A 9,725-nucleotide genomic window follows, 5' to 3' on the forward strand; every position below is an offset into this window, starting at 1 on the left:
TGTTGGAATCGAGGCCCTAGGCGAGTCTTGTCTCCCTGAGCCTCAGTTTCCCGGGTCCAAGTCCCAGCACTGCCTCGCGTCGGCCAGAGCCTCCGGCTCAGGCACTGTCCAGAGCACCTCTCGACGTTTAGGAAATTACTTCACGTCTCAGAGTTTCAGTTTCCTTGTCCATTAAATGGTGATATAATACCTATCTTGAGAAGCGTGGGTAGACGCCCCCAGGCAGATGCTGGTGTGGAGTAGGTGCTAATACCTGGTGCTTATTATGCCACAGAATCGCTTTTCAGCAGTGAAGGAGATTCTATGTGTTGAGCACCTACTAGGTGCCAGACGTACAATGCTCAGGAAGCATCCACTGAAAGGATAGTCTCCTCTTACCGACATCTCACAACCAACCCGGGGAAGGGAGAAGCATTGTGCCTACTGCAAAGAAGAGAAAACCAAGGCCCAGAGAGGTCAAGCTGTTCTCCTAAGGTCATGGCCACACACTGGCAGGTCCATGTGCTCACTAGAGTCAAGCAGGTCGCAGGGACGCGGAGTGACCCTTGTAGAAATGAAGCTTTCAGAAGCAGCATCCTGCTGTGTGACCTTGAGTGGATCCCTCCTCCTCTGTGGGCCTGGGTCTCCTGGCTGATCTTAGAGTTTCCCATCCCTAAGATGACATTGGATGGGACATAAGTGTCAGGTAATGTTGGTGTTGCATGCTGAGCCGGTTTCCATGATCTTTTCTTCCCCCAGTGGCATCATGGGACAGCTCGGGTGCCTGCCTGTCATTACCTTTGTTCCGGGCAAACAGCGCAGGCTGGGCACCCTGAGATGGACCTGATTGCTCACACCCACTGCCCCCACGAGGAGTCACAGAATTGATTTCTACCATCTCTTTAATGGAGAGTTTGTGATGCCGGGCTTGTTTGTTTGAGTTTTTAAGACAGTCTGTCAAATTTCCGCTTGCTTAAGTGAAAAAAGGCAAACGTACTTAAATAAAGGTCATTGCAAAGACAAGTGCTGCGTGATATGGTAGAAATGGGGAGGCGCCGTGAGGCTCGACAGCCACTCCGGGGAGCCTTGGGCAGCTGGACACTGGAACCCTCCCACGTAGAGAGCCATCACTCTGTGGTCCCGTGGGCCAAAACCTGGCCCGGGTAGTCCTGCCCCTGAGCCGCTGCCCCCCTTTGCAGTGCCTCAGTCTTCCCCAAGGGGAAACTTCTTCAAACCTCTTCACACTCCAGGCCCGGGTCCCAGCCTGGACCACGGTCCTCTGCCAGGTGCCATGGCTGAGTGAGATGTCACTGCTCAGTGGCTCCGTTTAGCCTGATGGGCTAATAAGGGGGCACCTGACAGCCCCAGAGACCTGACATGTCTATTTTCAGGAAATGCAACATCTGGTTCTCAGCCCCGTCCTTCTCCTCTGCACCACCTGCCCGGCCTCAGTGCTCACCACCAACGTCTGTGCCTGACAGATTGCCCTTCTGATATCTTTATTATTGCTTTGAAAAGACGCCATGGGGGCTCCTGACCCACCATCCTTTCCTGGAGAAATGCTCCCCCCAGGGCGTTCCGATGTCAGCCAGGTTACGGATGTGACACCACAGGCAGTTCCTGGCCAGAAGTTCCCCCTGTCACCTGGACATCTCCATAAATAATGCCCAGCCTCTCCGAGCATTCCCGCTCAGGATGGGGCGTGGCAGACGCTCCCACGAGGCACTGCCCCTCCCGTGTTTCCTGCCAGAGGTCAGTTGTCTAGATGAGTTTTGGGAAACAAGGATTTCCAACAAAACCGTCAATAAGTAAATTCAAATACCACACACTCTACAAGGCCTGAGGTTGGATTCAGTACTCTCTTCCACTTTTCCTCCAAAAGTATCAAGAGGAGGTACACGAGCGGTCATTCATTCACCAACTCGTTCATTCATCCATTCATCCATTCATTCATTCCAAAGCATGTACTGGTCTACAGGACAAATGACCAGGTTTGTTCAAGAAATTCAAGGCATGAAAATTAAAAGAAGGATAGTTTATAGATTAAAAGACACTTAAGACACTAAGAAACAAAATGCACCATGTGGTTCTTGTTGGGATCCCAGTTTGATTAAATCCACTGTGGGGGGGGGGAGCACACTTGAACAGGAACCACTGAATATATTCCCAGTTAGAAAATTATTAAGGAATTACTGTCCTTTTATTTTAGATGCAATGGAGGCTTTGCGGTAATCTGTGAAGTCTGGGATTTCCTTGAAATTGTTCCAGGCAACCCCTCAGCTTCTCCCCCTCCCCCTCCACACACACATACACTTTTTGATAAAACATGAACAACACAGTCCGGTGATGGCTGACTCTGGGTGGGAGGCACAGGGGGTGCCCTTCTGTGTAATGACTATGCCATGCTCTCAAATTCCAGGTACATTTCTAATGTCCACTATTTATTTAAGTTAAAAGGAATGGTGGCTCCTACAGTGTCGGCTGTGATCTGAGCCTCAGCCTGCTGGCTGGGCGAGCTAAATGGCACACAGTAGGCCCTTCCTACTCCCTCAATCGCATTTCATGCAATCACCCCCAGATCCCCCAAGGGAGGTACCTTTACCTCCTCTGTGCAGGAAAGGAGCTGAGTCTCAGAGACATGCAGTCACCGTGAAAGTGACAGCAGTGGGACTGGGGCCAGGGCTATGCCAGTGTCTTGGTCTTGAGAAGCCCCCAAAGCCACCTCCCAAGTTCCCGTGGAACTTGGCCCTGAAGCTACATGCGGGTCAGAACATGCTGTGAATACATGTAATAGAACCCATAATACCATATATTGTTGTATACAATTACCATATATACACCATTATCACAAACTTATCCTATTGTATAATTATACATGTGCATGGTATCATATAATACATATTATATATATATATACACAACATATATTATATTACACATTAACACGTATAATATATTTTATACAAGGTTAGATTGAATAGGATGCACAATGTGTTGTAGATTATTTATATTTGTATGTAATAATCTCAGGGACAAATGTACAGTGTTTTATGTTTTTTTAGTTGAGATAGAATTGACATAAACAGTGTGCAAGCTCAAGGTGTAAAGCATGTCGATCTGATAATTTGATACATTTACACATTGCAATATGATTAAAATAGTAGCATTACCTAACACTCCATCAAGTCACATAATTATAATTTGTTTTTTTTGTGTTGAGAACAATTAGGATCTAGTCTCTTAGCAGCTTTGAAGTTTACAATGCAGTATTGTTGACTATAATTACTGTGCTGTGCATAAATCTCCAGAACTTATTTATCCACTGGTTGCAAGTTTGTACCCTTGAACTACATCTCCCCAATTCCCTCAGTTCCCAGCTCCCGCTAACCACCATTCTGTTCTGTTTTTACAAGTTTAGGTTTTCTTAGATCCCACATATAAGTGAGATCAGACGTCTTTGTCTTTTTCTGCTGATTTATCTCACTTGGCATCACAGCCTCGAGGTCCATCCATGTTGTTGCAAATGGCAGGATTTCCTTCTTTTTTTTTTTTTTAATTTTTTTTTCAACGTTTATTTATTTTTGGGACAGAGAGAGACAGAGCATGAACGGGGGAGGGGCAGAGAGAGAGGGAGACACAGAATCGGAAACAGGCTCCAGGCTCTGAGCCATCAGCCCAGAGCCCGACGCGGGGCTCGAACTCACGGACCGCGAGATCGTGACCTGGCTGAAGTCGGACGCTTAACCGACTGCGCCACCCAGGCGCCCCTACAGGATTTCCTTCTTTCTCACGGCTGAATGGTATTCCGTTGTATGTACATTACTTTAAATTGCAGCTGGTCCCCCCCAGCACTTTCTCCCGCTCCCTGTTCTAGTGCTAGCATCTGTTAGCATATCAGATATTAACTGATATAATTTAATGGCGTTAATTACCCTATGTATCCAGAATGGCAGGTTCACTCTCAGCACATGGACGGCCCCCAATAAACATCGCTGGATAATGAAACAAAGCCTGTGTTTATACACACACACTCATAGCTCCCTAGTTCTCAGCACCCTTGTCCACATGCCACTGGGGCCTGACCCCAAACAGAGGAGTTTCATGTGAAGGTCCTCAGGGATCACAGGCATTCACTCACTCCTTCCTCTCTTTAGCCTTCCATGGCACAACCACTGATGCGTCTGTTGTCTGGTCACCAGACTCAGTACTGGGGACTCATAAAGTCCATAAGCTTGGAGACCTTCCTTTTAAAAAGGTGGTGGGGGGGAGCAAACCAGAAACAAATACTTAAATAATTCAAATAATTGCAGGTGGGGATTAGAGACTTAATAAAAGGGAAGCAACAGGGATGCCTGGGTGGTTCAATTGGTCAGGCATCCAACTTCAGCTCAGGTCATGATCTTGCGGTTTGTGAGTTCGAGCCCCATATCAGGCTCTCTGCTGTCAGTCCATAGCCTGCTTCAGATCCTCTGTCCCCTTCTCACACAGTCTCTCAAATATATAAAATTTAAAAAATAAAAGGGAAACAACAGTAGTGATGGAGAATGGGGGAGATGCCCTTTACATGGAGTGATCAGGGGACTGTTTGAGCAGATTACCCTGGAGGGGAGTGTGAGGAACTGGGCAAGAGCATCCCAGACCAAGAAAAGCAGATGCAAAGATCCTGACACTGGACAAGCCCAACATGTGCAGAAGTCAAAGAGGCTGGTGTGGCCAGAGCTCAGGAGGGACTATAGCAGCACCCACACTGCAGTGGGATGCTGGCATAAGAGAGGCATCATCTCGTCTACTGAGCTAGAGACTTTAAGGGTCAGAGAAATTGACACTGAAACAGTTACTGGCCTGTGAGAACAACAGCCAGGATCCTAGTTCTGTGTCTTCCACTCAGAAATCCCCTTCTCCATGCTGGGCCTCAGTTTCCACAGTTGTGGCTTCAGTCCCAAGGCTATGGCATTTGTGGTCCAGAGGGGCAGACTGAGGGAGTTTCTGGCCAAATCACATGGAATTCTTTCTGCCAGGAAAGCAGAACCACATAGGCCTTTAAGGGGATCTAGTTCCCTGCCTTTCACACCCTCATTCAATGCCCCAAATCCTAGAAGCTGTTATGCTGGAAAAACTGCTGAGATTCAGATAAGAACAGTGGAAGGCCATGGCCTTTGTGCTTCATTGGCTCTTGGTCTCCTCAGCTCAGTTGGCACAAGGGTTCTTCCAGGGTGGGTCAGACCTTAAGGTCCTTCATGTGTAAAGTAAAGGACTGAGAAAGCCCAAGCTATTCACATGCTCCTGGCCAGCCCTGAGTTGTGCAGTTGTATAAGAGACATGGAGATTCCCAGAAGAAAGTGAAAGCAAAGGCAGACTTGAAATCATCCTGACCTTTGAATAGACTGTATCCTACACATGTGCGCGCGCACGCGCGCACACACACACACACACACACACACACACACATCAAGAGAAGACAGAAGCCTTACTGGTTCAAAGAGTTTGAACACGACCTCTGTCCAGTCACTGGATTATTATTAAGCTATCCAGAAATAGGAACGACTTATAGGAAGTTAGACTTAAAAGTTAAAGCAAGAATAAAAAACTGTAACACAAATAGCAGCAGCCACACTCAGGGTTGTCAGTTGTTAATGTTAGCCAGGCAAGTTATTAAACAAACAAAAGTTACTAAACAGGGAATATCAATTACTTCCAGGGTGAAAACATCATATCAGAAGCCAAAGCTACTACATTATCTAAAATGTCCAATTTTCAACAAAATTATGAGGTATGAAAAGAAACAGTATGTGTGACCCATGTTCAGGAAAAAGAGAATTCTGTAGAAACTGTTGCTGAGTGTCCCTGTATGTCTGACTTAGGAGAAAAATACTTCAAAGAAACTTGTACCAAAATGTCCAAATAACTAAAAAATAATATTTAATTAACTGAAAGAAAGTATGACAACAGTGAACCAACAACGATTATTGATTAGGAGACACAAATCATAGAAAAGAATCAAAATGAAATTGTGGAGTTGAAAAACTCAACAACTGAAATGAAAGGAATCCTTGGAGGGGTTCAACAACAGATTCAATATGGCAGAAGGAAGAATCTGTGAACTTGAAGATATGTCAATAGAAGTTGTCCAGTCTGAAGAACTGAGAGTAAATGAGATTGAAGAGAAATCAAGAGAGCCTCAGAGACCCATAAGACAACATCAAGCACACCAACATATGTGTAATAGGAGTGTCAAAAGGAGCAGAGAAAGAAAGAGGCAGGAAATTTTTTCCAAGAAACAATGGCCCAAACTTACCAAATATGATATACAACATTAAACTACACATCCAAGGAGTTCAACAAATCCCAAGATGGAAACAGAAAAGAGACACATATGTAGACACATGACAGTAAAACTTCTGAAAGCCAAAAGAAAGCAAAACCTAGAAAGCAGCAAGGAAAAATAAAGGTTCATGTACTGAGGGGCAACAGTAAGAATAATGGCTGACTTTTCATCAGGAACAATGGAAACCATAAGGCAGCGGCACGCCATATTCCAAGTGATGAAAGGAAAATGCTGTCAACCAAAATTATTATACCCAGCAAAACTATCCAGCAAAACTATCCTTCAAAATTTAGAGCAAAATTAAAACATTCCCAGGTAAGCAAAAGCTGACAGAATTCATTGTGGACTGGTGTACCTTAAAAGAAATTCTAAAAGAGGTCTTCCAGGCTTCTAAAAGGAAATGACTCCAGGGAGCAAATCCTATCCATAGGAAGAAACAAAAAACACCAAAGATGGTGAATATATGATGTAATAGAAAAGATTCTACTAACACATATTTCTCATCTCTTCTTTTAATGTTTAAAAAATAGGGGCACCTGGGTGTTTCAGTAGGTTAAGTAAGTATCCAACTCTTGATTTCAGCTCAGGTCATGATCTCACAGTTTGTGAAATCAAGCCCTGGATTGGGCTCTGCACTGACAGTGTGGAACCTGCTTGGGATTCTCTCTCTCTTCCTCTCTCTCTCTTTCCCCCCTCAAAACAAATAAGTAAGTATTTCTAAATAATAATAACAATAAAATTAAAAATGCATAATGTTGCGTAAAACAGAAATTGTAACACTGTACTGTTGAATTTATTACATATGTAATAAATGCAATAAACAGATGTAACATCATGAAAATATGACAAAGGGGGAAGGGAATAGAGCTACAATGAAGCAAGGTTTTTATAGTCTACTAGTGCAAGTTAGTACTAATTTGAAGTAACAGTTATAAGTTAAGGTGCATATTGAAATTCGTAGAGCAAGCATTGAGAAAATAACTAAAAAGTGTAGGGTAAAATCTACAGAAAAATTAAACTGGTACCCTAAAAAATATTTACTTAACACAAAGGCAAGCAGTCAAGAAAAAACAGAAAACAAACAAAAAAGAGACACAGAAAAAAATAGCAAAATGGCAAAAGTAAATCCAGCTATTAATAACTACATTAAATATGAATGGTTTAAACATCCAAAGCTAAAAACAGAGATTGTAAGACTATGAAAAGGGGAGACCCAATTATGAACTGTTGACAAAAGAGAAACCTTTGATGCAAAAACAAATAAGTTGAAAGCAAAAGGATTGAAAAATATATACTATATAAACAGCAACCATAGAAAGCCAGAGTGGCTATGTTAAAATCAAACAAAACAGACTTTACGCCAAGATGTCTCATACATTGCTAATGGGAATGTGCAATGCTATAGTTACTCTGGAAAATAGTCTGGCAGTTTCTTTTAAAACTGGATACAATACATTTTCACTGAGATATAACATATCAACTACATCTCAATTTTAAAAAAAGAAATTATTATGTGTTGTGACAGAGGCATTAATTATCACTATAATGATAATCTTATTACCATACATGAATCTATCAAGTCGGTGTGTGTACACCTTAAGTTTACTCAGTGTTATATGTCAGAGATACTTCAATTTAAAAAAATTACAATAGGGGCGCCTGGGTGGCGCAGTCGGTTAAGCGTCCGACTTCAGCCAGGTCACGATCTCACAGTCCGTGAGTTCGAGCCCCGCGTCAGGCTCTGGGCTGATGGCTCAGAGCCTGGAGCCTGTTTCCGATTCTGTGTCTCCCTCTCTCTCTGCCCCTCCCCCGTTCATGCTCTGTCTCTCTCTGTCCCAAAAATAAATAAACATTGAAAAAAAAAATTTAAAAAAATAAAAAATTACAATAAAACAGCAATCACTCTTGGGTGTCTATGTCAGAGAAATGAGAATTTACACAAACACCTAAGCCTGCACACAAATTGTTCACAGAAGTCTTATTTGTAATAGGCAGAAGCCAGAAACAACCAGAATGTTCCTTGATAGGTGAATAGTTAAACAAATTTTAATACATCCATTCCATAGAATACTTCTCAGAAATGAAAAGAAATGAACTATTGATATATACACCTTAGCTAGATCTCAAAGACATTATACTGAGTAAAAAAAAAAAAAAATGCCAGTCTCAGAAGGTCACATACTGCATGATTCCATTTATATGACATTCTCAAAATGACCAAATTATAATTATGAACAGATCAGTGGTTGCCAGGGGTAAGTAGTGAGAGAAATGTGTGACTACAAAAGGGAAGCATGAAGGTCTCTTTAAGATAATGGAACACTTTTGTATTCTGATTGCATGATGGTTACATGAATCTAACCATGTGATAAAATTTCACAGAACTGTAAACACATGCACGCACGCGCGCACACACACACACACATGAATCCATGAAAAAACTGAATAGGGTCTACAGTTTAGTTCTATGCATTGCATCACTATTAATTGTCTGGTCTTGCTCATTGCATTAGGGTTATATAAGATACTGTCATTGAGGGCAGCTGGGTGAAAGGTACAGTAGAGCTCTCTGAACGACCCTTGTAACTTCTATGGAAGTCTAAAGATGCTTCAAAACAAAACTTTAAATATATGCAAACAAGTCTAAAAGAATACTGACGATACTAATGTTGCTGTAATTAGTAATATCCAGAGTGTTAAAAATATATAGGTAATTAAAATAAATTACAGCAACAACATGAAAATTAGGAGGATAATTTGAAATCGAATATGCCAAAGTCCTTGCATTATCTAAGAAAGGAAAAAGTATCAATTAATATTAGGCTTTGATAAATGAAGGATGTCAATTTTATTCTTTAGGGTAATAACTGAAAGAATAGTAGAAGAGTGTATAATTTCCAAAGTAACAAAGAAAAATGGAATGGTTTTATTTTTTTTTATTTTATTTTTTTTTCAATATATGAAATTTATTGTCAAATTGGTTTCCATACAACACCCAGTGCTCATCCCAAAAGGTGCCCTCCTCAATACCCATCACCCACTCTCCCCTCCCTCCCACCCCCCATCAACCCTCAGTTTGTTCTCAGTTTTTAAGAGTCTCTTATGCTTTGGCTCTCTCCCACTCTAACCTCTTTTTTTTTTTCCTTCCCCTCCCCCATGGGTTTCTGTTAAGTTTCTCAGGATCCACCTAAGAGTGAAACCATATGGTATCTGTCTTTCTCTGTATGGGTTATTTCACTTAGCATCACACTCTCCAGTTCCATCCACGTTGCTACAAAGGGCCATATTTCGTTCTTTCTCATTGCCATGTAGTACTCCATTGTGTATATAAACCACAATGTCTTTATCCATTCATCAGTTGATGGACATTTAGGCTCTTTCCATAATTTGGCTATTGTTGAGAGTGCTGCTATAAACATTG

The sequence above is a fragment of the Lynx rufus genome, unplaced genomic scaffold (genome assembly GCF_022079265.1).
Source record: "Lynx rufus isolate CCGP_SWC_20201006 ecotype Redwood Valley unplaced genomic scaffold, mLynRuf1.p SCAF_4, whole genome shotgun sequence".
In the NCBI taxonomy this organism is placed as follows: domain Eukaryota; kingdom Metazoa; phylum Chordata; class Mammalia; order Carnivora; family Felidae; genus Lynx; species Lynx rufus.